The sequence below is a fragment of the Patagioenas fasciata genome, chromosome 30, assembly GCF_037038585.1.
Source record: "Patagioenas fasciata isolate bPatFas1 chromosome 30, bPatFas1.hap1, whole genome shotgun sequence".
NCBI lineage: Eukaryota > Metazoa > Chordata > Aves > Columbiformes > Columbidae > Patagioenas > Patagioenas fasciata.
The window spans coordinates 1,115,188-1,142,307 of NC_092549.1; the positions used below are offsets into that span (position 1 = coordinate 1,115,188).

The window sequence follows — 27,120 nt, forward strand, 5'->3', positions numbered from 1 at the left end:
ATTTCTGAATTAAGCAAGCTACCAAAACACTCAGCTCAGGGTTGCCTGCAGCTAATCCCGTGGATTTCACGCTCTGAGACAATGTTCAGCAAACAGAATGGGAAACGTCCGATTGACTTTGCTACCAACAGTCAAAACCAACTTGGTCCCACAGAGAGAAGTTCCCTAGCACAATGTTTAAGTCCTGATTCCAGACCCTTCTGACACATCCCCCTTTTGGCTGACATCTCCCATGCTCACTGATTTTTCTTTTGTTTTTAAAGGAAAGTGCAACTATAGGAAGCAAGTAGAGGATGGGAGATGCTCCCTTAAGTTTTCTGGGACTCTACTTTGGCCAGTCCTCACCACAGTATGAGAAAGAGAATGGTTTCACATGATGATAAGCAAGAACCACATGACTTCCCTGTGGACACTGCTTTAAAGCCAAATCAAGCCAAGAAGCACTAGGACCCTTCCAAATACCCAAGTTCTTAATGAAAAATAACTTGTGGAGTGGGCTCAGGTCTAGCCTGACACATCAGGAGGCTGAAAAGCTTTCTCTTTGGGATCTGCCGGAATTATTTTCCAAGAGATAGAGAGTTGATACAGGAAATACAATAAAAATCAAATCAAAATCAGATGAAAACCAGATCTGACCAACACGATACAGGCAGGAGCGTCACTTTGCCCACCTCGCCCTGCTGGTTCTCTGAGCTTAAGCCAATGATGCTCAGGGCTTCCAGGGGCAAGGAGGATCATGTGCAGCACAACCCAGCGCAGCACAGCTGGGCTGGACAGTGGCAGGTGTCCCCATGCCCTCACCACGGGTGACACAATCACTCATCAGATGGTACCTTGTTCTGAGGGTGTCCAGGCAAATGGGCAGGTACTTATCAAACAAAACGGTCAGGTTGGCTCTTTCGGACTGGATCTCTCGCCTGTCGATCCAGCTGCTCACTGGAGGATTCCAGCCCAGATCCGACGGGTTGATGTACAGGATCCCTTTAGGCCCAGGGTAGGAGAGAACATATAGTAAAGACATAGCAGAAACTGTTCCTTTCTTCCAGCAGAGTTTACCAGGTACTTTCACACAACTAAAACCCTATCAAATATGACGGGACGTCCCATTACCTGCCCCCTTTTCCTGCCCCACTGCAGAGTAGAAACATGAACAGTGAAGAAACTTCACCCTTGAAACCACGGCGCTTTTCATGACCTTGCCCTAAATTCAGAACATTGTCTTGTCTGAGCAGTTTCATTGCTCTGGGCCCCATTTCCCCATGTGTAAAACTAGGGGACACCTCCATTCCCTTCTCCCATACTTCATGCACTTCTTCAGAAGATCAAGAACTCTTTGAGACAGATACTGTCCTTCTCCTCATAAAGTCCATCCAAAGGGCTTTGCACAACAGGAGCACTCAGCAACGCTGAAGCCATGATCACCCACCAACAGTCAGAGTGCTCTGGGTAAATCTCCAGGATGATGACAGCTCCACATGTGCATTTGGGGTCAGGATCCTCAGTTTGTCTGTCAGAAACCTGCCCTGTCCACCCACGGCCGCTGTGATCTCAGGTTGGGTACTTGCAACAGGAGTCAAGTTGGCCAACAGAAGACTGGTTAATGGCACTAGATCCTCCTGGGTTCACGGCAAATCCCAGTGCGGAGCTCAGGCCAGGACTCACCCGCTCGGGACACGGTTGCTGGGGTGGCTGTGCGCAGGTGGCTGATCTCAAACACCAACCGCATCGTTGGGTTCAGAGGGATTCTCTCATTGCTCGCCAGGGTCAGCACCTGCATTGGGCAGACAGACAGACAGAATGACATCTTCCCCAGGAACAGGAATGAAAAGCATTCAGCACTTTGCACTAAAAAGCTTGGTTGCTGCCAGCACAGTTCCTTGAGGGAATGCAGCTGATTTCCAGCAGGTAGTAGAACTGTCTTCCATGACTCAAAGGAACAGCACTCCCTTCGAGCGGCGGAAAAAGGTGTGGAATTATGACCCCACCCTATTTTTGAAGGGCCTGGAGTTACAATCAGGACATCTGTGATTATCCATGAGCCCAGTTCCAGGAAGGGAAATTACAATGAAACCATGATTTGAGCTATTTCCCCTCATGCACCATTTTCTATATGTGATATTGTTTGGTGTATCTGAAGAAACACAACCGCATTATTCTAGGAGGTGTTATTTCAGCATCTGCATTTTTAGGCTGAACCATGCCATGCAGTCAAAGAATATCTCCTTCTTTAACTTATATTCATTACCTTATTATCATCCATCACAGTATTAAGAGACTCAATCCACATTGGATCAATATCTCCATCTAGTACCATCCACTTGGGACCGTCATGCGTGATGTTGGCCAGCTCTCGCATGATTGATGAAAACAGGCCTGGGAGGGTGACAGGAAGATGGTGATGAACACTGAACTTGACACCTGCTCTAACGGTTTTCTCCAGCAACACAGTAAAAATTACTCTAATTAATGCTTTCCTCTCAAACATGCACAACTCTATGTGCCTATACGTAAATATTACTATATCACAATACGGTTCTAGTTTGCTTTAAAGTGAAAAAAGGGTTATCAGTTATCACTACTGAAAATGATTGCAGACCTACGCACGAGCTTCATTCCCACCGAGAATCATAAGGGATAAGAAAAACGTAGAGTAGCTACTCAAAGGCAAAAGGCGGCATGAATTATACAATGCAGAGAAAACCACCTGAATATGCCTAGGAAATCCTTATAAATATTTTTTTGTGGCTCAAAGTATATCAGGGCAATCAAGATGCATTAAACGCTGGGTCATGGCTTTAGTGAGACTGAGGGGAGAACAAGCACAGAATGACATTGAATGACAGAACAAAATGTTGGTAAAATCAAGGAGAGAGAGGATACAGAGTCTCAAGGGGAGTAAATAATGAATGTTAAGAAGACCACGAAGGCTGGCAATAGAGCAGCAGCACTGCAGAGCAAATGAAAACTCCACAAAACTATTGCTCTCCTCTACATGTGAAAATACCTCGGGAGATGCTGGTCTTCATGAAAAAACATCAGGCAAACATTAAAAAAAAGCCTCTCTTCCAGTGAATTGTGACAAGAACTCTTTTTTTTTTCTTTTTTTTCTCCAGGACAAGCTATTTCTTTGTGATCCAGATCAGGAACAGCTGGTGGCACCATCTGACTGAAGACAAAGCTTGTGCTCAGCAAATGCAGAACGGCTCACCTGGAACAGGTGTGTGATCCCGAGACTGGGTCAACAAAAATAACGCTTCAGCGCCTCTGCCTCCAGCCAGTTCCTTACGTGTTGGACACACGCCTTGGGAACCACTCCGACATTATTAGCATCAGAAACAGTTGCTGTCTCAGGGCACCGGGGCTTCCCTCGGATACACCGCGGCAGCGGGGAGAGGAAAGCGCCTCTGTCCTGACCTTGTGCATCCACAGCACACGGCTCTCTTGGGGTTTAAAAGAAGAGTTTTGTTCTGCAAAGAACACTTTTGGGATTCCCATATGGGACCTTTTACCACCTAACATGTAGGACCTTTTCAACTTCTGATAATGTGACAGGATAAAACTGGGGAGCGGAAAAGCAGGGGCTGATCTGTAAGGGAACAGGTCACCTCTTGCTAGGCTGTGGTGAAGATTGCCTTGCTGGTCTTTGACAACATGAAACAACATTTTCAGGAATGGTTACTGCAGAAAATATCTGCCTTGAAAGCTCAGGGAGGAGTGCCACTATTTCATTTAAACCATCGCAGGCCAGAAACCACTGGACAGTCACCTGTAAAATGTCCCTCCTGCTGTTCGGTGTCACCGCTGCCCTCGATCTGCAGCCACTGCTGCAGCCAGTCTGCACAGTTCAGGCTGTACCCTGCACGTCCCTCTGCCACTTTGATTTAGGCTCCCTAATTACAATTAGAAAGAAATTAACCTGGCATTGGAGCAAAGCAGGGGGTCGGGAAGGGTCCATGGCGGGGCCAGGGGAGGTGGGTGGCAGCTCATCTGCTGCTGTGGATGATTCATGGTAATGTCTTCCCTCACCTCCCCCACACCTCCCAAACCCGCCGCACACGTAAATCGAAGCTGCCTTTATGTATCAGTCACAACCCAACATTTCCACTCCAGATTTTCTGTAATCTTCCAGCAAGTTTGAAATGTTCCTCAGGAGTGAGCAGGATCAACAGCTTGGCAAACGCTGGTGTGCTGCAGAGATCGGGCAGCCATACTGAGTGGAAAAACTGACGTTAAGGCTGCTGTGCGTGCTATCAGCAATGAAAACCTGGGGATGGGACATTTTTTGGGGTCCCAGTGCACACCACAGTGCAGGAGGGACATCTCTTCCATCACTGGTCCAGCCAACTCCCAAAAACTGCCTGCCCCACTTAGGAACTGGTAAGTGTTGGTATTAATGGGCATTAAAATTATTCTTAGGGCAATAGGATCAAGTAGGCTTATGCTATATTTCCCATTTGAAGATCAAAGAGCTAAAACATCCTGTGTATCCTTTCAACAACAAACTGTCATGTGGCTGTAGGCAGCAGACAAGCACCTGGGCTCTCAGACCTGCACATGAAGAACCAGTCACCCTGCTGCTGCTCGGGAAATTCATTAAAAATACCCGTCTTTATCTACATATTTCAGACATGAAATGACATTTACCGTCTTTCCATTCTCTTGTTGCTGGGTTAATGATGCCAAAGAGCTCATCATTGGTGACTGCCTTGGGGTTGAGGTCTGTCCAGACAGGACGTCGCTTCATTATCTGGTAAGTCCTGTTCAGGGATCTCATCACCTGAGACTTGCCCGTGCCCGCGTTACCCACCACGAAGACAGAGTGCCGGACCGTCAGCAACTCCTCCAGCTGCACCACCTGAGAAAAACACTCCCAAATTTTAGACAAAGATGCCAAACTGAAGTTCAGGTCTATAAAATAGGTCCCACTGGGCCACCTCTTTAGAAAGACGTGACCCTGAGACACAAGCAGATTTGACAATTGAGTTTGGTCCAGCCACTCTAATCACAATGGGTGAAATCCTCAGCCTGCAGATAAACTTTCAGCGCTGTTTATACTTGACAACCACCACCTGATGAGGCCCTGCTCTCCAGGGGCTACACTTTCATGAGCCTACAAAAGTTGGCCCCTTTGGAAGCCCAGAGACTGATCCAGTGCTGACTTCAGGAGCAGGTGCAACTGCCTCAGACCCAGCACAGCTGACTGCCCTCCAGCGAGATCTGCCTGCAAGGACAATGCTGTGCAGAGCTCTCTTTGTAGAAGCAAAGCTGTTTGAGAAAACCCAAATGATTTGATGGCGACGTGGGTGTAGCAGAAGATCTCTTGGTCTTACTTTGAGCACAAAGTTGTCCTCAGCCTGCAGCCGGAGGTCCAGCACAGCCTGCCTCACAAACGACTCAAAATTCAGGTCACGCTTCCGAGGCACATCCAGTGCAGGGAACAGATCCCCAATCAGCCCCATAAACACCGGCACATCATCCGTCACAATCTTGGGGATGTTGAAGTCACGAAGAGAGCGCATCAGAACCTGGTCTTCGGGTCGCTCTGGGTCATCTCGCTTGAGGGAGCCAGCAACAACTAGCACTGACTTAATGGCACGCAAGCCCCAGTCGTAGTGATCCTACACCAGAGGAAGAAAAAAAAAGAGGCATGAGTTTATGCTTAGACAGTACCATGTAGGGTGAAGAACCACCATTCCCAAACTGCCAGACTAGTAAGCAATGAAAATACATCTAAATCTGTTATTTGCATTGTGGCCAGAGACCTTCTCCAGCCTGAGTGACCTGGTTTCCATCTCAGTAGGTGAGATTCCCGTCAGGGACAGTATTAAAGAGTCAAATAATTCAGCTGTTCAGACCATCACATGGGCTCACAGTTGGCAGTAAGACAGCAGCAGGATTTGCACTCCAGAGACCAAAGCAATTTGTTTCACCTAAATCATAAAGCACCTATAGCAAGGCCAGCCAGCCCCCTGCATCTGCAGGAGCCACCAAGGTGAAAGGCTTGTGAGTCCATTATGAGGCCCCAAAGACCCAAGTTTCTCCACCCTGCCCATCACAAGATGACAAGCCTGTTTGGTCTCAGAGGAGGTCCAGGAATAAGGGGTCAGTAAAGACATTGCTGAAAAAGTACCACAAAACGGCATGAGAAGAACTCTCAAGCCAACAAACAACTGTTCATATTTCTGTCCTGTTAACACCCTCCAGAGCACAGCTCGACAGCTGACTGCTCTGTGTGGGAGGCCATGGCTTCCACCAGGCCCCTCAAGGCACAGCACCAAGTTTCTGCGACAGAGCATATCCCACCCAGCCTCATGCTGGCACAGCCAAGATCAGGTTTGTATCATCAGGAATCCTGATTCAGGTCTCCTCTGGACCCAGCTTCGATCTACACAAATAATGACAAGGAAAAATCTGATTTGCTTTGCACTGACAGTAACTCTAACAAGACCTGGAACCAGCCTAAGGCTGAACTCAGAGAGGGACACCATAAACCCTTTGCAGGCAGGAGAATCAACAGGAAGAGACTGGAAAGCAAAAGGTCACTGAATACTACCCCAAACATGGTGTCATTTAAACTCACTGAAAGGTCTCCCATTAATGCAGCTGGTCAAATGCTTTTGTCCCTGCAGATGCTCCAGTAAAGCAGTCTGAAAATTTTATTGCTCCGATGATCACCAACCCTCTCCTCCCCCAGCAGCCAGTGCAAATGCAGCCATTAAATAAAAGCTGTGAAACGTTAGCCATGGAGCTGAGCAGCACAGTGCCATGTTTCTGCTGATTTTGGAGATTCATCATACCACTCAGCCACAGAACCAGGCTCACCTGCTTGGACAGGAGCTCTTTGCAGAGTTGGTAGAGAGTAATGAACTTCCTGGCTAACACCCGGGCCTCGATGAATCCCTCAGCCACCAACATAATTTCACAGATCAGCTCAAAGTCTGACACAACCATCGCACACGGCCTAAAATGACAGGTGAGGAGGCATTGCAGAACAAGTATTTCTTGACTACAGGTCTTACAGGCAGCGCATTTGCAGCTTCATCTTCTAGGCCTTCTTTTACGAGCCAGGTCACCCTCTGCCTTCCCCACGACAAGGGACAGAGCTCCTTTGCCCTGCCTGTGCGTGCCCAGACCCAGGCCTGTTGTGCAAGGCTTAAACTACCTGCGAATGCCCTGTGCAAGTGAATTCCCCAAGGACATGAGGTCGAGCCTGGATGTTCCAAAAGACAGTTTCTGCCAGGTCACAAACCCTGACCTGGACTCACCTGAAGAGAGCTTTTAAATTCTCAGGTAGCTCTGTTCGCCCTGCGTAACCAGGGTTCATGGTGATGAAAATGCCTACTGATGGTACTAAGTTGATGTCTTCTCCAAGAAAATTGAAGGATTTCTTCTTCTCCCGTATTGCATCCTGCACGCTCTTCACCTAGAAATCAAGACAGTACTATAGTATCAGCGTTCACTTATGAAAAACACATCAGACAACGGTGCTTCCTTCGTTACTCTTGGCCTCGTGACAAATGGGGCTAATCACTGTTTTATTTTTTACCGGCAGCATAAAGCTTTATACACTGTTTGGAGTACATCAGCATGGCAATATCAATTTCCCATCTCAGTCAAACTCTGGCAAAGCAGAAAAAAGAGCTGAAGAGAGTGGAAAGTCAAAATGCAAAGGAGTTGCAAGACTTCACACCTTTGCTCCATGAGACAATGATGAACGTGGGTCAGGAAGAGCAACTCAGGAGCGGGAAATGTCCCCAGCACTGCCTGCATTCACCTTGGCTTTTGACATCACCTGTGGGACACTGCTCAGCACATCTCACAGCAAAAACACCACCAAAGGCTCCACCATCTCTGAACCAGCCAGCCCAGCAGAGGTCTGATGTGTGAGAGAGACACAGGGCAGTACAGGTATCCACAACACAGCCAACACCCAAACGCACTCCCCAAAGTCTATCACAATATGGGCCCATTATTCCCTTTACCCATCTCACCTCTCCCCACACAGCGTTGCTCTTCAGGACATCCCAAAACCCTCCTGTGCCTGCTCCGTTCCCTGACCAGGCCCAGAGAAGGGGTAGCACCTCCCAATAAGCTTGGCCTCAGCTCAGTTGTAAACTGACCACTTGATATCACTTTTAAAGATTTTGGGACATCAGATGTTTGATTTAAAACCAAAACCAGAAGGCAGAAGCTGTAAAACCTCTCCTAACACCTTCACTCACTAATATTATATTGTTTTTTATATTTGCCTGATTGCAGCTTTGTTCTGCTCATTCCTCTCCTTCCGAAGAGTTCACCTCTCTGCAAACAGCACCTCAGCGAGGGGCAAATCTCTCTCTATTCACCGCTCTAACCTCACTACTGTTTGCCATCTCAAAGTAAAGCAATTAATGGAATTTTTCCCTGTAAGGAACCATATCGACATCAGCTGCATGAGTAAGACAGCCAATTAAACATCGCCATGGTAACACTCCTAATAGCAGCCAGGAGACACCATGATGGAATGACGGCCGTGCCGCTTCCTTCAGCTGCCACGCTCCAGCCAGGAGCGAGGGAACCATTAGCAGTTGAGTCATTCCTGGGCTTCTTTTGTTCAGCTTCCCTTTTTATTTCAAGATCCTCAAAGACTTTTTTTCAATGACAACTTTAAACTAGGACCTGACGGAAGAGAAATTGAGAGGGAATGATACATAAACTCTTGTACCTGCCTGGGGCTTCTCTGGGATGCCACATAAGGTACCAATTATGAGTGAAACAGATGAGAAGAATGAGGAGTTCATGGAGGGGTTAAGAACAATGTCTTTGACCGAAACATTTACAGAAGTGTAGAAACTTCTGAGCTTTATATCTTTCTATAACACTGAGCCCAAAAGGGAGTCCAGGAACAATTCAGCACCTCAATCAGATATTAGGATCCTAAAACACGCACTCAGCTGACAGTTGGATCCTGAAGAACTTGGGCACTTTGGCACCTCAGTTTTCTGCACTGAAGCCCCCCAAGGCTTCCCCTGTATAAAATAATGCCAGGTTTCCTCATGGGCTGGTAAGAGGAGGGGAAGGAGGACGCGAAGTGACAGATTATATATATAAGCACGAGAGCACAGGACTTTCTGGCACGATGGGGAGGCCAGTCTCCCTTCCAGCCCTTCTCCAGGGATGCTGCTGCGCTTCACACGAGACTCACCAACACAATGCACTGAGCAGCTGAACTACAGAGGAGATGAGAAACCATTCGCCAGGGGAAACACCCATGCCCAGCTGGGCACCGCTCCAATAGCTCTGTCCCAGGTTTAATCCCACGGTGTCAGGGTACCCTGGGCAAGCGCGTCAGCAAGGGCCGCAGATCTGCCCCAGATTCCAGCTCCCGAGTGTCACCAGCTGACACTGGCTTTTGGGAGCACCACGGGGCTGCACACATTCCTCCAAGGAATGGTGCCAGTTGGCCAGGAATACCTTCCAAAGCCACTTGGCAGAGCTGTCGTTACAGACACCAGAACTAAATCCACAGCCATACAGTTTTGGAGACAGGTTAAGAAAATTAATCCTGAATGTATTCCCATTTCCTGAGTATGACACACAACCTGTGCCTGACCAGGGGTGATAAGGAACCCCCAGAAGTCCAGCGGATCTGCCCCAAACACCCCTCTTCCCCTCCGTGAAAATTATTCCCTACATTGCAGACTGAGCAGCCGCAAGTCAAGGCAGCTTCTCTGTCTTGAAACGATGTGCTGCAATTATCTCACAGCAGATTAACGACACGAGTGCTTTCCTGAGGAGGAACAGGTACAGAGCCATGGTGCGTAGTGGTCTGGGAAAAGATGCTACAAAGAATTGTCTTGGCACAAATGCTGTAACTGGGGCAAGAAAAGTGACAAATATCTTTGCAGCACGTAACTGCGACATCTTGGCAGTGCTGTGATATTCATGTGATTAATCTTGAGATCTAATCCCACACCTGCCTATACACAGAACTGAAACCGGCAATATGCAATTGCCATTTTTACCCTTGCTCCAAAGACTGCAGAACGGCTCTGCTCTGTTTGTATTTATTTATGAGTGTTTCTCCACTCACCTGTACAGCAACCACAGAAAGGACCTCAACTGAGATCCTGTTAAATTCATCAAAACAGCCCCAGGCTCCCGTCTGGGAAAGGCCTTTGTAAATATTCCCACAAGACTGGAAAAACAAAACAAAAACAAAGATTACAAGAGTGAAATCATAAATGGAATCAACTCCAGCAAAAAATTGATTTTATTTCCCAGCCTGTTTATTTATAGCAATTTACAGTCTATTGTGGGTATTTAGAAAAGTGCATGGAAACAGCAGGCACAACTCAATTATAATATTTATAGCTCTGCGCAGCTTGCCACTTTATCTGCTAATTGCACTTTCTCGATATATCTGTGCACCAGTTTCATTTAAAGGTCACTTGTGCTGAATTACTGATGGTCCCGTTTCCTGGGAGAGCCCATAAGCTAAATGAAATATGATCCGAGGCTACCAAAATCACTGTACCGTGCCAGACTGGCAGAGAGCAAGACTCAGCCTAATGATTCAGTGCTCTGTAGCGGCTGAAGGTTCACTATGTTTTGGGTTTATTCTGGGAGAGGATCCTGAGAAAACCAGGACAGGTCCCTCCCCGTGCCAGGGGCTGCCAGGTCGCGAGCACGCCGAGAAGAAACGACCAGGGCCCAACTATCAGCACAGCCTTGGTCTCAACTGAACAGACCAACATTTTTTAAGAATTACACATGAAATCTAACTCCAGAAAGGAAGGGAAATGCATAATGAGGCAGAGAAGATAGTTCGGGTCTCTGCCTCCTGAAGAACCTTGTGCAAATCTTAGAGAAGGAACGGGAGGAGAAGGAAAAGGCATTCAGCTTAAAGGAGTGTAGCAGGGATTTGGAGAGAGGTGATCACAGAATCCCAGCCTGGTGGGGCTGAAGGGACCTCTGCAGATCCCCCAGTCCAAGCCCTGCTCACGCAGGGTCACAGAGCAGATCACACAGGTGGGTCCAGGCGGGTTTCAATGTCTCAGAGAAGGAGACTCCACACCTGCTCTGGGCAGCCTGGGCCAGGCTCTGGCACCTCCCAGCAAACAAGTTTCTGCTCATGTTCAGATGGAGCCTCCTGTGTTTCAGTCTGTGCCCGTTGTCCCTCACCCTGGCGTTGGGCACCACTGAACAGAGTCTGGTCCATCCTCTGACACCCACCCTGAGATATTGATCCCATTGATCAGATCCCTCTCAGCTTCTCTTCTCCAGCTCAACAGCTCCAGCTCTCTCAGTCTCTCCTCACAAGAAAGAAGCTCCAGACCCCTCAGCATCTTTGTCGCCCACTGCTGGACTCTGTGCAGTTATTCCTTCTTAAACTGGGGAGCCCAGAACTGGACACAACTCCAGATGTGGCATCACCAGGGCAGAGCAGAGCGGAAGGAACAACCTCCCTTGACCTGCTGGTCATACCTCTCCTAATGCACCCCAGGTACCATTGGATTACTCTCATCCTTCAGGTTTGCTCGGGCCCTGAGCATCCCCAGCCCCATGTGACCGCACTGCAGCCGAGGTGGGAGCCATACCTTGTAGTCCATCTGCTCGGAGCAGTTAAACACGTACACCATGATGCCCAGGGCTCGCCCCAAATCTTTCGTAGTCTCCGTCTTGCCAGTGCCCGCAGGGCCTGCAGGTGCTCCGCTCATGGTCAGGTGCAGTGACTGGGTCAGGGTGATGTAACATCTTTCACAGTGAATGATGAATGAAAAAAGGAAATATGTCCAATAGGTCAACTGTGGGCTGCAGGGCAATAGCACTAGAGCATTGCACTCAGCAGAGCCTCTCCTCTGAAAAGCTGTACGTGAGCAGGGGTCATGTCTGAGCTGAAAGCCTTCTTGGCATTAATTACCACCTCTGCTCAGCTCTGTTTTCTCCAAGAGATACTCATCTTCCACCAAGGTCTGCCCAAACCTCTTCATGTCCAGCTTGTGTTCTCTCTGGATCCTCATACAACTCATGGATATTGGGCACATCTCAGGCAGTATGAGAAAAGGACAGCTTTTCTGGAAGACCTGTCACTGACAGAAACCTGCTCAGGTGGCCTACGAGTGAACCCAACTCAAAGCTGCAGCAAGTCCCAAAGTTTCTCCATCATGTTGATGATGGACACTGGGGTGGTGTCCACATGTGAGTATCTATACTACCTGTATAAGCCACAGAGGTGTAGTCAATATAGCCAACAAAACCTGATGATACCTGGGGGCTTGACGCAGCTGACTAACACAGGTGACTAGAGCCACCTGAGATGCTCTTGGTTGCTGAAATGTCACATAGGGTGGAGAGATATGACAAGGGGTCCATAGGAGACTTTTACACTTCTGGATTGGCAGCTGGAAGCCAGGTGGGACAACACAGAGTATCTCAAGTAACCCTAGGTGTCCCCACTGAGGCAACCAGGTAGATGTCTGCTTCAAGATGGGATGAAAGCTCTCTAGACTCACCAGCTTTATGGACTGTGGACATCTTGTGCACAGGAAGACACCCACAAGTGTTTTAATGTGTGAGCTGAATCCCACCCAGGGATCTGATGTACAAATTCCCCAGAGGGTACCACCAAAAACCAGATAAGAGTTAGAGCTCGACCACTGGAGTGCTGGGACATGGAGACAGAACAAGAGGGATACAGGTGTCTGAACTAAATCCATCTTTGGTTGGCATCTCTCTCTCTACCTGTGTGGCAAAGCCCAGCTATGACATTGTGTCCCAGGGACTTACCTGTCGGTCAGCGGAGTGATCACAAGCCGAGGGGTATTGCCAAGGTATTCATAGGAGTACAGGAACTGGGCGTCACAGATGTTGGCAAAGCAGTGCCGTTCCTCATCTGACCATCTGTGCCGGAGCTGTGACAGCCAAATGAAGGCCTGGGCTTTGTCCACCTGCAACACACCCACAAACACCATCACAGGAAGGCCGGGGATGCCAGACACATGCAGCTCGGGGGCCAAAATAGCGACTGCTATAAAATTTTCATGGGGGATGACTGGTCCTCACTGCAAGGCAGGTGTGGTGAGGAAGGCCGCCTCCTTGCAATGCGGTGAGAAATGTCACCTCCCCATCTCCCATCAGTAAAGGGGAGGAACCAAATTAGTGACCACATTGGTGGGAGAGGAAAAAATTAATGGCCAAGAGAAAGAGCCTTACAAAAAGACTCCTGAATAGATTTAAGAAGCAGCAAGTCATGAAGAAGGTCTCATAACGCAACCAGAGTGAGAGAAGGAGCAGAGGCCATCTAGACAAGGAAGAGGTTGCAGACAGCACCAAGGAAACAGACTGGGGACAGGTGGACAAAGACAGGCATGGCCAGCGCTCTCTGCACAACCAGCAGGCAGGTCCAGATGCATCACTTCACCCCAGGCTGGACCGAGGCACCACTGAGCCCAGCTGAGCCTTGAAGACAGAAACCCTGTGAGCAGCCTGGCTGCCTCTGAGATGACACAGATGACGGAAGAGCCACAACCCAATACATTCAGGGCATCTTCCCACCCACCTGCAAGGCTAAACACTTGGCATGGTGTCAGGGACAGGGGAGTAGTGTGGGAGAGGTGTTGCAGGAGAAGGGAGTCCCACATAAGTCCCTGTGGCCCCACACCAGACAAAGGACGCTACAAAGAACAAAGCTTGAATGCTTTTTCTTACTTTCTAAAGTCAAAACTGAGACTGAGTCCAGCAGCCTCCCAACACACCACCATCATCCACCAGCACATGTCTTGGCACCAGGACGCAGTGCCGCGCTCTCACTCCTGGTGTGAATCTGCAGCAACTACAAGTTGGTGTTGCAGGGCCATGACACAGCACAGCTCTGCAGGCTTACAGGGGCTTTCTGCACACTTACTACAAACATTGTAGAAATAAATTTAGTCATACGTCTCCCACTGAGACCGGCAGTGATCTGAATGGCCAGTGGTTGGGCCCCCTGAAGCCCCCTCTCCAGCACCCACAGAACTGTGCTGAACTGCCAACACCAACCTTCTGTGCTATCATCTTTGCCACCACATCCCGAGCATGCACGTCGATGGTGCAAATGGTCATGATTTTCTGTCTGTCGCCCTTGGAGAGCTGCCCGATCAGCATGGTAACGAGGGTGTTCAGCTGGGTCACTTGCTTCTTGTGCTATTCCTTCATCGCATTCTCGTAGCCTTCCTCCACCCTGGCAAAGGCAATCCCAACCTCGGTTGTCCACCAGATCTGGGTGCAGCAAAGCGCCACCTAGGGAAATAGGCTGGTTCAGTATCAGGGAAAATACCAAAGCTTCCTTATGTTCAAGAGTGTCGGATCCACAGGGAGATCAAGGATGAAACATCCGTGACATGAAATTAAGTATTTTTTCATACAGTAGTCACAGCAGACAGTACAACAAGGATCTGCTCCATGACATTCATTTAAAACACCATATCAGTGATAGACACATTTAGCAGCTAGTTATAAGTAAATCAGCACCTTTCACATGCCTGACACAGCAGAGGAGGAAGAGTTGGAGACCACGAGGTTGTCAGAGGTGCATCTGAGGGGCTCTTCACTCTTGTCAGGCCTCACCACTTTGCCTTCCTGCTGCACCTCTCACTGCTCTGGCTGTACAGACTGCACTGCCCAAGCCCCTGGGCTCTGTCACCCAACCAAGAGCCCCAACCAGAGCATGGAGCTCAGCCTGAAAACTCCATCAGGAGACCGCCAGGATAAAGGACAACTCATCCTCCCTCTCTCCTGGATAGCAAGGTGGAGGCCAGAAACATGCCTGTCCACAGCTGCTGAAAGAAGGGAAGGGCAGGACTGATGGGGAACCCAAGAGCTACCTTTCCACGAGCCAGCCTGAGTGGTGATAAGAAGCAGTGGCAGATACCTGGGCAGGATAGTCAAAGAGCCATTGTTCCCTTGGTTTTTCCTCATAAGCCATGACGGCTTCTGTCATCTCATCTCTCACAGTAGCCCTCATGCTGTCTAGTACATGACTGAGCCAGACTTCAACCTGGAAAAGAGATTAAATCCCAGTAACACATTTGCTCTTCTTAAGTGCCTTTGGTAATTAGTGAAGATAGGAAATGAGGCAAGCATCTCAGTTCTCTTTAGACTGGACATGAGGGAAAGGTTCTTCACCCAGAGGTGCTGGACACTGAACAGGCTCCCAGGGAGGGGTCACAGCCCCAACCTGACAGTGTTCAAGGAGAGACTGGGCAACGTCCTCAGACACACGGGGTGACCTGTGGGGTTGTCACTGCAGGGACAGGACTTGGACTCCATGATCCTGGTGGGTCCCTTCCAGCTCAGGACATTCTATGAGTTAACCAAACCTCACAGCCTCCTTCAGACTGGGTAGATTTGGCTAATTCTGGTACTGTAGGATTAGCATCTACTTCCAGACACCAAGAACAGAAGACAGATTTTTTTCTTGAACTCTAGCTACAGGAGGAACCAAAATGAACTCCGTCAATGAATAATTTGGTCAGGTGTGTTCCACCTCCAGGCCATGACAGAATCCCTGGTGGGATGTGGGCAGTCTGCCAGCAGCAGAAGAAAGATGCTGCCAAACTTGGGAACACAATTCCTGCTGAGTTTCATATTTCACAGGCAAAGCCCTCAACAAGAAGACAGACTGAACGCAGCAAGCTCCATTGCTGGGGAGCTCAGTAGCCGGTATTACGTACTTTAGCTTCCTGTAATAGACCATGCAGAAAGGTGAAACTACCAGGATAGATAAGCTGAGCAGTAGCTTGATTCTTACATTTCATACTTTCACTCGTGGTATGAAATAATGAAGACTTGAGAAACAGGTAAAAGGCCTTCTCCTGCCAAACACACCCGTGCAGAGGTACTATGGAATAGCTTAGTCTCTTTTCAGTCTGCATCCCCTCCCTCACCGAGGATATTTGTAGCAAGCTTTAAGACCAACCTTCAAAAGGTCTTAGAAAAAATCAAATTAAAAACCTAGTCAGAAAAATGGCACAGCTCTTTCTCTCACAGTGGACTGCGACATCCACGTCCCCCCTTAGTGAGGACCTATCCAGAGTGACACGAAAGGTTGTGGTGTAAGGAGGTACTAAATCACCACCTCTTCCAGCTTTTCTCATGCACCAAGGGAGAGCAGTGAAGCTCTATGACGTCTTGGCAAGGGATCTCACACGAGGGGCAGGGGAGCAGACTCCACCGGACAGTTTTGATAGACAAGGACTTCCCTCTCACCTGCCCACTGCAGTCGCAGGGCTCGCTGAAGCTGACGTACTCCTCCTCTCTACTGTACATTCCCAGGCCAACCTTGGTTGGCTTTTGCTCAGAGTCCAGCTGGAATTTCATCCTGGCCAAGCTGTCAAAGAGTTTGGAAAGATGACGTTGCACCTGCAAAACGGGTTGTATAAATAAAGCAACCGAGATAGGACGAGCGGAATGAAGATCACTATACATGTCACAAGCAAAATCATGTTAACAAAATATCTCGGATATTTAGGTAGCACCACATCTTCTCAAATGTGGCCAACATACTGCCAACAAAAGCCTCTTGCTGTCTCTTGTAATACTTCCACCTATTTCTACGTAATTTAGAAAACAGACATGCCTTAATAAATCATGTTTCTCCATTGGGAAATCTTCCATACAGAGCAAAAGCATAGAAAACATTGAAACACCTCATGACTCCTACCCCAAATTTCCCTACATGTAGTGATGAGAAGTCTGTAGCCATTTCTCCACCTCATCCTATTCTCAGCACAACGTGGAGTTTTCTTCACTATGAACTTTCCTGTTTTTCCACTACTAGAAACTGATTTTGTGCTAGTGAAATATCCTAAATTCTCTTTCATGGAGAAGAAAGATCTTTATTTCTGCCTAAGACCTATGATAAACAGCCCAGACCTCCTATAGAACAACCATGTTCACCAAAAGCACTCTTCCAGAAGGAAAAGAATAATTCAGTTCTTTCCTGTTCACCTCCATCTGAGTCTGCAAAGCCAACAGGGAGATGCTGTGGGCTCTCAACATCAGCATCTGCCTGCTGGGAGCTGAGCAGGTCACCAGCACTTCTTCCAGACCACTGCGTAACACACAACTGCATCACTGCGCGCCCCACGCCAATGAAGGTGAGATTCTCCTAGGATTGACGTCCCCACAGAAAGGGGAAGCTCCCAAAGCAGTCCCAGACAGGAGCTGCCTCTCTCAATTACAGCAGAGAGGTAGAAAAACTCCCATAGGGGAGATGAGAAATGAGGGAAAGGGACCTGGGGGTCCTGGGGACAGCAGGGTGACCATGAGCCAGCACTGGGCCCTTGTGGCCAGGAAGGCCAATGGTACCTGGGGTGGGTTAGAAGGGGGTGGTCAGTAGGTCAGAGAGGTTCTCCTGCCCCTCTGCTCTGCCCTGGGGAGACCACATCTGGAATATTGTGACCAGTTGTGGCCCCTCAGTTCCAGAAGGACAGGGAACTGCTGCAGAGAGTCCAGCGCAGCCACCAAGATGCTGAAGGGAGTGGAGCATCTCCCGTGTGAGGAAAGGCTGAGGGAGCTGGGGCTCTGGAGCTGGACAAGAGGAGACTGAGGGGGGACTCATTCATGTTTACAGATATATAAAGGGGCAGTGTCAGGAGAATGGAGCCAGGCTCTCCTCGGTGACAACCAGTGATAGGACAAGGGGGAATGGGTTCAAACTGGAACACAGGAGGTTTCACTTAAATTTGAGAAGAAACTTCTTCCTGGTGAGGGTGGCAGAGCCTGGCCCAGGCTGCCCAGGGAGGCTGTGGAGTCTCCTTCTCTGCAGACATTCAAACCCCCTGGACACCTTCCTGTGGAACCTCAGCTGGGTGTTCCTGCTCCATGGGGGGGATTGGACTGGATGAGCTTTCCAGGTCCCTTCCAACCCTGACATTCTGGGATTCTGCGTGAGATGCCCAATGCTCTGATGCTTTCAGAGAAGGAAGGGTGGAGGTGGATTTGTCCATCTAATTCTGACTCACTGACTCACAAAGAACTACAACCCTCCCTCTCACGAGCTGTGCTGCAAGTGGACGCAGCTTCTCACACACATACAAGCAGGGCCAAACCCTGGGAGGTGCTAAGTGACTCTGAGAAGCACAGGGCACTCAGCATCCCCCCAGATCACAGAATCATTTTGGGTGGAAGAAACCCTCAGGATCAAGTCCAGCCATACCCTAGCTCTGGCACTAATCCATGTCCCTAAGAACCTCGTCTAAACGTCTTTTAAACCCCTCCAGGGATGGTGACTCCAGCACTGCCCTGGGCAGCCTGTTCCCATGCCCCACAGCCCTTTCTGGGAAGAATTTTTTTACAATATCCAATCTGAACCTCCCCTGGCACAACTTGAGGCCATTAAGCGTATCTTGAGGCCATAAGCTTATCTCTTTTCAAACCGTAAGTAAACCGTAGAAACTTTTTCTTACATGTAGAAGCTTCTGGTCACAAATCCCCAGCTGCCCCTTCCCAGACCCTGTCCAGTCTGGAGGGTTCGGACACAACCCCAGCACTTGCTGCGATCCTGCTGCCAGAGCCCGAGCGCACCTGAATCTGCACAAGTTCAGCACCCAGTTCACGAGGATAATGTCATTGTGTATTTAATCCTCCTTTAGGAATCATCAGACTTTGAAACTACATTGGGAAGGCTGAGAGTGTATCTATGTATGATACTGCTTGACATTTACTTTGATTTTACTGCAAATACTTTTGAATAACAGAAAACACCAGGAATTTCTTCTTACTCAATAGAGCATTTCAACACAGTATCTTTGCTTCCTGTGTTTTTTTTTTCCTCTTCATTTTAAATATCAATCAACTATGTATTTATGATACTCTGTGGGCTGAAATCACCCAGCAGCAGACACAGATAGAAGCAGCGTTAAAGGTTAGAGGTAAACAACAGCATTTCCAAATACACATGCAAACCTGCTCCATTCCTGTGCTCACATCAATACTGAAAATGGTGGAAAGCCTGAAGAAAGTGAAAATACTCGCTACCAAAAGACAGAATTAGGACTTTGTTCATCATCCAACACTCGCCTTTTGCTGTGAACGTTTTGACTGGTTTTATGCACCAACCTCTGAATAAAAGATGCGTCCCAAACAAGGCCAAGCAGAGCTGTGCAGGGGTGGGTGGCAACCCAAGGAAGTCCTGCCTTGGCCACAGCCACTGTCTGACCACCAGCTGTCTTACCTCTTCCAGGCTGTGTTCTGCTCTTCCCCTGTAAACAGGCCATCCCAAAGACCTTTGCATGGGGAAGGAAGAAGTGGCTGACTAGCAGATGTCTCCTCTGCCTAAAAACAGAGACGTCTCCAAGCCCTCGGTTGTCAACACTGTCACATTTGAATGATCGGTCTGTGGCTCTTTCAACAACAGATGCTGTTTGCTGGCATCCCAGCTTGGGGAACCAAGCTCAGCAACAAGTTTTGGCTGAGATCCTCAAGAAATGGTTTCCCCCAACCTCACTGTATCCCAGCAGAAACAAACCCACTGTTTTTATGGTATCAAGAACATAGCTCTGCTCTGTGCAGTGCTTTCAGAACCATCTGCAAGCATCACCAGGGACAGATGGGACAACATACAGTGTGCGCATTGCCTTTCAGAGACGACAGATGAAGGCCAGCAGTGAAAGAGTTATTGTTAATCCAAGTGAGGGTGGGAGAAAAGGCACTCAAGAGAGGATAAGCTACAGCTGAGTCCCTAGACAGCATCTTCCACCCTGACATTACTGACAGCTGGAAAATGCGAAGGTGACATAGTGCAAGGCTTACCAGCTGTGGGTTGGTGCCATTGGAAAGAATATCCAATAAATCTGCTGAAGAAACAAAGTAACATCTGGGAAAGGCCAATCTTTTCATGTCCAAATATTCAGCCAAAGCCTTCTCACACAGGGACAACCTGGGGAGAAGAGCAGAAAAATAGAGCCCAGGACAGGCGGGTGAATATCCTTTAATGTGTCGTGCTACAGTTTGGGTTATCGAGCAGATTCTCCCCTCCCATGGGGAAATGCCAGACATGAGCTGAGCCTGCAGGCTGGTCCTTTACAGCATTTTCCAAATAGATAACAAAGCACATAGTAACTCATAGATCTCTCTCCACTCCCAAGGGTCAAACAGACAAAGAGTCAGAGAATCCTCACCAAAAAGCAGAAACACAGGTGGAAGAAGAGGCTAGAAAGGCTTTGCAGTCTGACTTACTGTTTTAGACAAGCTCTCAACTGCCACAGGTGATTTCACACTAGGATGAAAGTTTCCAAAACTGCTTTTATTCTAATGAGCACATTTTAAAGTCTGATTCAAACCTACTCAGCTTTTTGTGCTTGTGAAGCCTGAAAAGAAACTTGTTTGCTCCGTTCTAAAATGAATCTCTCAGTGTTTACATGTTAAACTGCTGCTGAGCTTTCAAAGTTCATAAATAACATGCAGTTAGTCCTCTGTGGGGAACACGGGCCTTATCTGTTTAGGAAGTAAAATTAGATCTCTATTTTAAATGGATAGTTATTACTGACACAACAGCTATCACGTTAACTTGTTAGGTGTGTTCCAGGTAGAGCAGCTCATATGTTAGGTGAGAACTGTATCCATCTCTGGACATTAAGGTCTTTCTCAGGGAGTTTAGTTATACCATCTGTGAAGGGTACACACACAAAGATAATTTTGTTAATTAAAGCACATGGGATCAGCTCTGCTGCAGATATCCCTGCTTGGACTGCTAAATAGATATTTAAGACACCAAATTTGGGGTGGCAGTGAGGCCACATGTTATTAAAACCAACTGAGTGCCTAGCTTTGTATGTGTGCAAATCAATATTCAAGATAAGAGTTTGCACATACGCAAAGCCAGAATCCACCTTGGGGGCTTCAGGGTGATGGATCATGAATAAAAAGACTCAATGCGTGAATGCAAAGAACGCACAGTCCAGAAGGAAAGCCTTGGAGCACAGGTTAAACCAACTTATTAGAGCTGATCCCAGTCTCTGACAAAATCCTGGGACTGAAGTTGTACCTACCTACTCTGAATGTCCTCCAGTTGTTGGGACAGACCTGGTTTATTGGTGGCCTCAACCACATTTGGGGTTTTCTGAGTTTCATAGGCCAGTTCTTTAAAGTCCACATCAATCCCTTCAAAGCGTTTGGAGTCCTAAAAAGCAACACAAACATGTTCATGGTAAAACATGGATTTTGTGCTAAAGGTCTCCATCCTCTGGGTGCTGTCTTTGGGTTGAGGGGAAAACCTTCTGTCCAGTGCAGACAGGGACCCCTCCACCATTCCAGAATGGCTCTTCCACTGACTTGCCTGAAACTAGTCTGCAAACAGGCACTTGCCTTCTTGTCACTGTATCCCAAAGGGGTTGTGGATAAAGTGCTCCATGCAGGAGGCAATGTCTAGGACCAACCATTTTCATGGGATTTAATTCCCCTTGGAAAACCTCATAAATCTCTCTCTCCCATGTCCAGGTGAAGTACCAAGTTTCCCTGGCTGCAGCAGCAGGAGATGCTCCCACACCGTGGAAAGGCTCCCAGCCTCATGTGAGTGCACTCCTCCCCTCCTGCTACAGCACAGGAATCCCAACACCCATCCACAAAACGGGTATGATGACTCTTGTAGAGGAGAGCCCTTCCTTGCCTTCAATGAGGGTATGGAAACCCCACGTCAGCACCGGAGGCCCACATCAACAATTATGCTCCATATCTAACAGGGACTCTGAATTTCTGGAGCTAAACACTGAAGAATAAAGCAAGCTATGTTCAAAACATCTCTGCTCCTCCCTTCTTCCCAGGTCAGGCCTCCTAAGTGAGGCGGGACACTGAACAAGTGTTCCAAGCAGTCCAGGTAACACTTCCACGCTACCCTGTGTTCAGCCCCAGGAGCAAGGCTCCATCTGGAAGGTTGAGCCCTCCCTACACTCACGCCACAGATCCAGCTCCAGGTGAGCATCCCACAGCCTGTCAGCACATCCCCCCAGCCCTGGATGCATCCTGAGGGTGCTCAGCTACAGAGACTCTGAGCTTCAGTCTTTCTTTTACGGAAGAGAAGCTGCTGACTGAGCCACCTGTGTCCCTGGAGCCAAGAGGGCCCCGTGTCCTGGTGCATCCAGCACAGCACGGCCAGCCGGGCAGGGAGGGGATTGTCCCGCTCTGCTCTGTGCTGGGGCGGCCTCACCTGCAGCATTCACTGTGTGCAGGGCTGGGGACACAGGAGAAAAGGAGATAAAGCTACTGGAGGGTGTCCAGAGGAGGGACATGAACTTGGCGAAGGGTTCGGAGGGGAAACCGTATGAGGAGCGGCTGAAGTCCCTGGGTTTGCTCAGCTGGAGCAGAGGAGACTGAGGGCAGAGCTCATGGGGCTGCAGGTTCCTCAGCAGGAGCAGGAGGGGCAGGGCTGAGCTCTTCTCTGTGACAGTGACAGAACCCAGGGAATGGCAGAAGATGTGCCAGGGAGGGTCAGTGGGACATGAGGAAAAGGTTCTTCACCCAGAGGTGCTGGACACTGAACAGGCTCCCAGGGAGGGGTCACAGCCCCAACCTGACAGTGTTCAAGGAGAGACTGGGCAACGTCCTCAGACACATGGGGTGAATTGTGGGGTGTCCTGTGCAGGGACAGGAGTTGGACTTGACAATCCTGATGGGTCCTTCCAAGTCAGGACATCCTATGGTTCTATGGTTCATACCACTGCCAGACAGCTACTGAGATGCAGACAGCTGCCCAGCAGGATGCAAATGTAAATCATGATGCAATTTCATACATGACATTAGATAGCTCCTGGATATTAAGAGCTTGCTGGCACATGGTACAGCCTCAGGGCACTGGTTATCAGCACCTGTATATATTGCCCAGTGAGCGAGGTGTGCCCAGAATCATAGAATCATTTAGCTGGAGGAGACCATTGAGATCACTGAGTCCAACCATAACCTAAATCTAGTACTAAACCATGTTCCTCATCTATACATCTTCCAGGGATGGTGACTCCAGCACTGCCCTGGGCAGCCTGTTCCAATGCCCCGCAGCCCTTTGGGGAAGAAATTGTTCCCCAGATCCAACCTCAGCCTCCCCTGGCGCAACTTGAGGCCATTTCCTCTGCTCCTGGCGCTTGTTCCTGGGGAGCAGAGCCCGACCCCCCCTGGCTCCAAGCTCCCTTCAGGCAGTTCAGAGATCAGAAGGTCTCCCCTCAGCTCCTGTTCTCCAGCTGAACCCCCCAGGTCCCTCAGCCGCTCCCATCACACTTGTGCTCCAGCCCCTCACCAGCTCCATTCCCTTCTCTCAACTTGCTCCAGCACCACAAGGGCTTTCTTGGTGTGAGGGGCCAAAAACTGCCCCCAGGACACTCAGCACAGCGTGCTCTCTGAAGCAGATGGAGGAACAGTCCAAGCAGAGCAGAGTGCAGGGTTGGAGACAGAACAGTGTGTTGTCCAGGGGTCAATGGGCTGCGCACATCCCCTCGTGGGTGTTCGTCCCACAGTGGTGCTGTCAGCGATGCTGCTCGTGAACAGGGATGGGGGTCACACAGCCAACTGTGGGTCACTCGTGAGTGAAAGGCAGGTTCCTCCACAGGGCTGCGAGTGGTCCAGCGGGGCCAGGAACAAGCTTGGAAGATTTTCTAAATAATCAAGAGAATAGGGAATAAGACTGGAAGCTGGACTCAAAGACAGCCCTGAGGAGGTCACAACCCTGAGGAGGGCATCAGTGACAACTCTGCTCAATTTTCTGAAGCTGAAGTGGGAGAAGAGCTGCTCTCCTGCTGCACCAGCACTGGAGGCAGGGAAGCGGATACTGCAAAGCTGCCTGGTCCAGCTCTGATTTGACAATTTGCACCATCTGAGTAATTATCTCCGTCTTCTCCCCTCCAAGGAAAGAGGGAACATGCCTGTATCACTGAAGGAAGCCAGCAGCCTCCTGCTCAGCCTCCAGGAACTCTGCATCTGCTGTGCAATGGTGGAGGGGAGGAAAAACAGTTTCTCAGCAGGGTTCAGGCACAACCAACAGTACAAAAACATCCTGGGGCAACACTGGGGAAACTGCTGTAGCATTAAGGGAGCCTCCAAGAAAGCAATGCAGCAAGAGAACAGTCCTGCTTGGGGGAACACGGCAATATAGACAACCTTCTTCTGTGTAATGGAGGCTCTTCTTCAACGCTTTCCACACAGGAAAAATAGGATTTGGGATTTCATACCTTAGGAAGCTGTGCCCGTATATCTTCTGAGCCTATGAATATGCTCTCCAAGTGAGACCGCGTACGCTGCACTTCGAACCAGAGAGAAATGACGGAATCTGTTGTGGACAGCTTCCTCTGCCATATGGACACTTCCTCCAAGAAGAAAGCAATACATTTGGATGTCATTAAATTCTGCAGCTGCACCTGGTTGTCTTCTAAAGTTTCTATGAGTTCCTCGTCTGACTTCAGCAACGGGATGTTCGTCCGGGGGTGAGGCTCATACTGAAACTCCATGGTGCTCCAAGTCATTTTTAGCTCCTTCAGGACTTTCTCCATACTCATTTCTCGTACCGCTTTGTCCACAATGCCACGAACCTCATCCTCAAAGTTATGGAGGTTGAGCTTCAGGAGGTCAGCCAGCGTGGTGTCCGAGTCCATCACAAACCTCACACCCGTCACCTGCATCAGCTGATTCCAGTGCCTTTCCCTAATGGCGGGATTTTGAAGTTCTGCCACAGCTTTCAGGGCCGTCAGCATGTTCTTCACCTTGCTGTCCAGCCCAGTGAAAGCATCCCACGCCCTCACCTCCTTATCCAAATTCCGAATCTCTCTTGCAAACTTTTTACACTCCAGATCCATGTTTTCCACGTTAATATCCGCCCATTTGGTGGTCTGCCAGTCATCAAGGCAAGTGCCCACAAGGGAGATCATATCCCAGAGCTCTTTGAGAAGACACAGCTCCTTTCAGCACTGCTTCAGTTGTTTATAGTCTGGCACTATGACTTCAAACAGACCAGCTGATTCATAAATCGAGGTCATGGCTGACTCCATTTGTTTAATCTCAATGTGCTTTGTATCCAGCAGTTGATAAGGCTTTTTGGTGTCAAACCTAGAAAGAAACGTTTATTCTTCATAAGTGATATTGTAACAACTTCTAAAGAAAACATAAAACAAATGGTGCCTCTGAGACACAAAGCAGACATGATACATCTATAGTACCCATTGATGGTGCAGCCACATGGCACTGCTGACAACCCCTTTAAGCAATATTGTGCACTCAGCATCCAGATTGAATCTCTTGCTAACACCTTACAGTGTTTGCAGGGACAAAACACCCAGGGCATAACAGATACAACACCGTGAGCAGGTAGGAAATGTACGCAAGGGTTCAAGAACACATCCTCAGGACACTCCGAGATGATCCCATGAAGCTTTTCTTCCTCAGGGCTTCTCTGATGTTATAATTTCACTGTACCTGAATGGTGCTTCTTTCCGAAATCGCTCTCTGAATCTGTGTTGCTCAACATCAAACGCCGCACAGCTCTTGCGCACAACTGTCATTTCGTCCGCCTGCAGAGGAGCCACATGCTGCTTCACAGCTATCGCCAGCTTCTTTATATTGTTCCATTTTTCTGGCAGCTCCTGCAAGCAAAATTTAAATGACGGTAGGCAGTATTTGCTATTTGATATAAGATGTGACTGATCTGTTTATGGACAATCACAGAACAGGAAAAGCAACAGATTCCATGCCTAAAACTGCAAGGAAGTTTTGTTGTGATGCAAAAGCTAAACACAATTTGGGATAAAACTTATCAGTTATCCACAATTTTGAAGACGAATGAAGACTGAGACTTTAAAACTGACTGCTCTGATTGCAAAAACATGTTAAATAACTTCAGAAGAAGGGTCCCAGACCAGATCCTGGGCTCCCAGGATGGCTCAGTGGTTGAGAGAGCACAGTTCTCCTGACACCGAGCCCAGCGGGACCCAGAGCTGGCTGGAGGCAGGAGGGTGGGCTGAGGATGCAAGTTCATCACATCGTCCGGCTTCCCAGAGCTAATTAAGAAACAGAGCCTGGGAAATTTCCAGCCAGCTCTTAGAGCAGAAGATATTATGCCAGAAGGACTTCTACAGAGCTTTCTGGGGCAAATCCCTCCAGCCTGCCTGTATAATATTAGTACTAAATAAGACAGTTTCTTTCTCAGGACTGCATCCAAGCTGCTGGTGCACAGCACTGCTAACAATCCACCCTTTGCACCTGGGATTTTATTTAGAAAGAGATTTGATTTCTTCTCTTCTCACTAGACTTCTCGAGCCAAATCCTCACCCCAGACAGTGACACCAGCCAGGGCTCTGCTGTCCTCAAGTCCCACAGCTTTGCTCTCCCACTTCCCCAGGTACTGTGCCAGCCTACAGGAAAGACTTTGGGCTTCTTTTCATCCCAGTGCACATAGTTGAGAAGACTAATGGAGATGCACCAACACTATGCAAAGAAGCGAAATAACCTGGAGGCAGCAGAGGCGGCCAGAGCAGGGCCAGTCCCTCCTGAGGGGTCTCTTTCTGGCACTTCATGTTCCAGTCTCTGTAGAAATCACTATCCATGACCATAGCAGGGCACACATGGAGCTGCTTCCTTGTCCTTCTCATACAAACTATCAGCTCCAGCCCATCCATCTTCATGGCCATGGAGGGAGCGGTACCTGGAGGAACTTACTTTGGTTTTCCTACTGTGTACAGCAGTGAATGAATTATTCAACTATGTGTTGCTGTCACTTGCCAGAAAGAACGAAACTGTTTTGTTATCTCCTCCATCTGAATGGCTGCCCTGCATACCTCATTTCTTCTGTCAGAAAAATAAATCAGTTGTTCAAATCTACACGCACAAACAGGCACCAAGCAAGCAGCTCTTGGGCAGAGGAATCAGCAGAGCTGGGTTCCCCATAGCACCATTTTTTATGCTGAACTGAAGCTGCTGTAGCAGCCAAAACATTCATTTAATGCAGCTCTTCTGTTTTTCAGGGTGTCTGTAGGAATCCAGTTATCTTTAGGACCCTTACCCGTGTCAGATTTGGTGATACAACCATCCGTGGATCACGGCTGCACCAGCAGAAAACTGGGGGATTGCTAAACCCCGCTCAGGTCCCATCCAAGCCTGCAGCAGAGGGAGGAACTTCTCCCCAAAAAG

General features: G+C 48.7%; 1 pseudogene; it reads right to left on the minus strand.

The window, feature by feature from the left end:
- Positions 1 to 537: 537 nt before the first annotated feature.
- The window catches only part of LOC136112680 (dynein axonemal heavy chain 9-like), a 57,546-nt pseudogene continuing 30,963 nt past the window's right edge, over positions 538 to 27,120 (minus strand).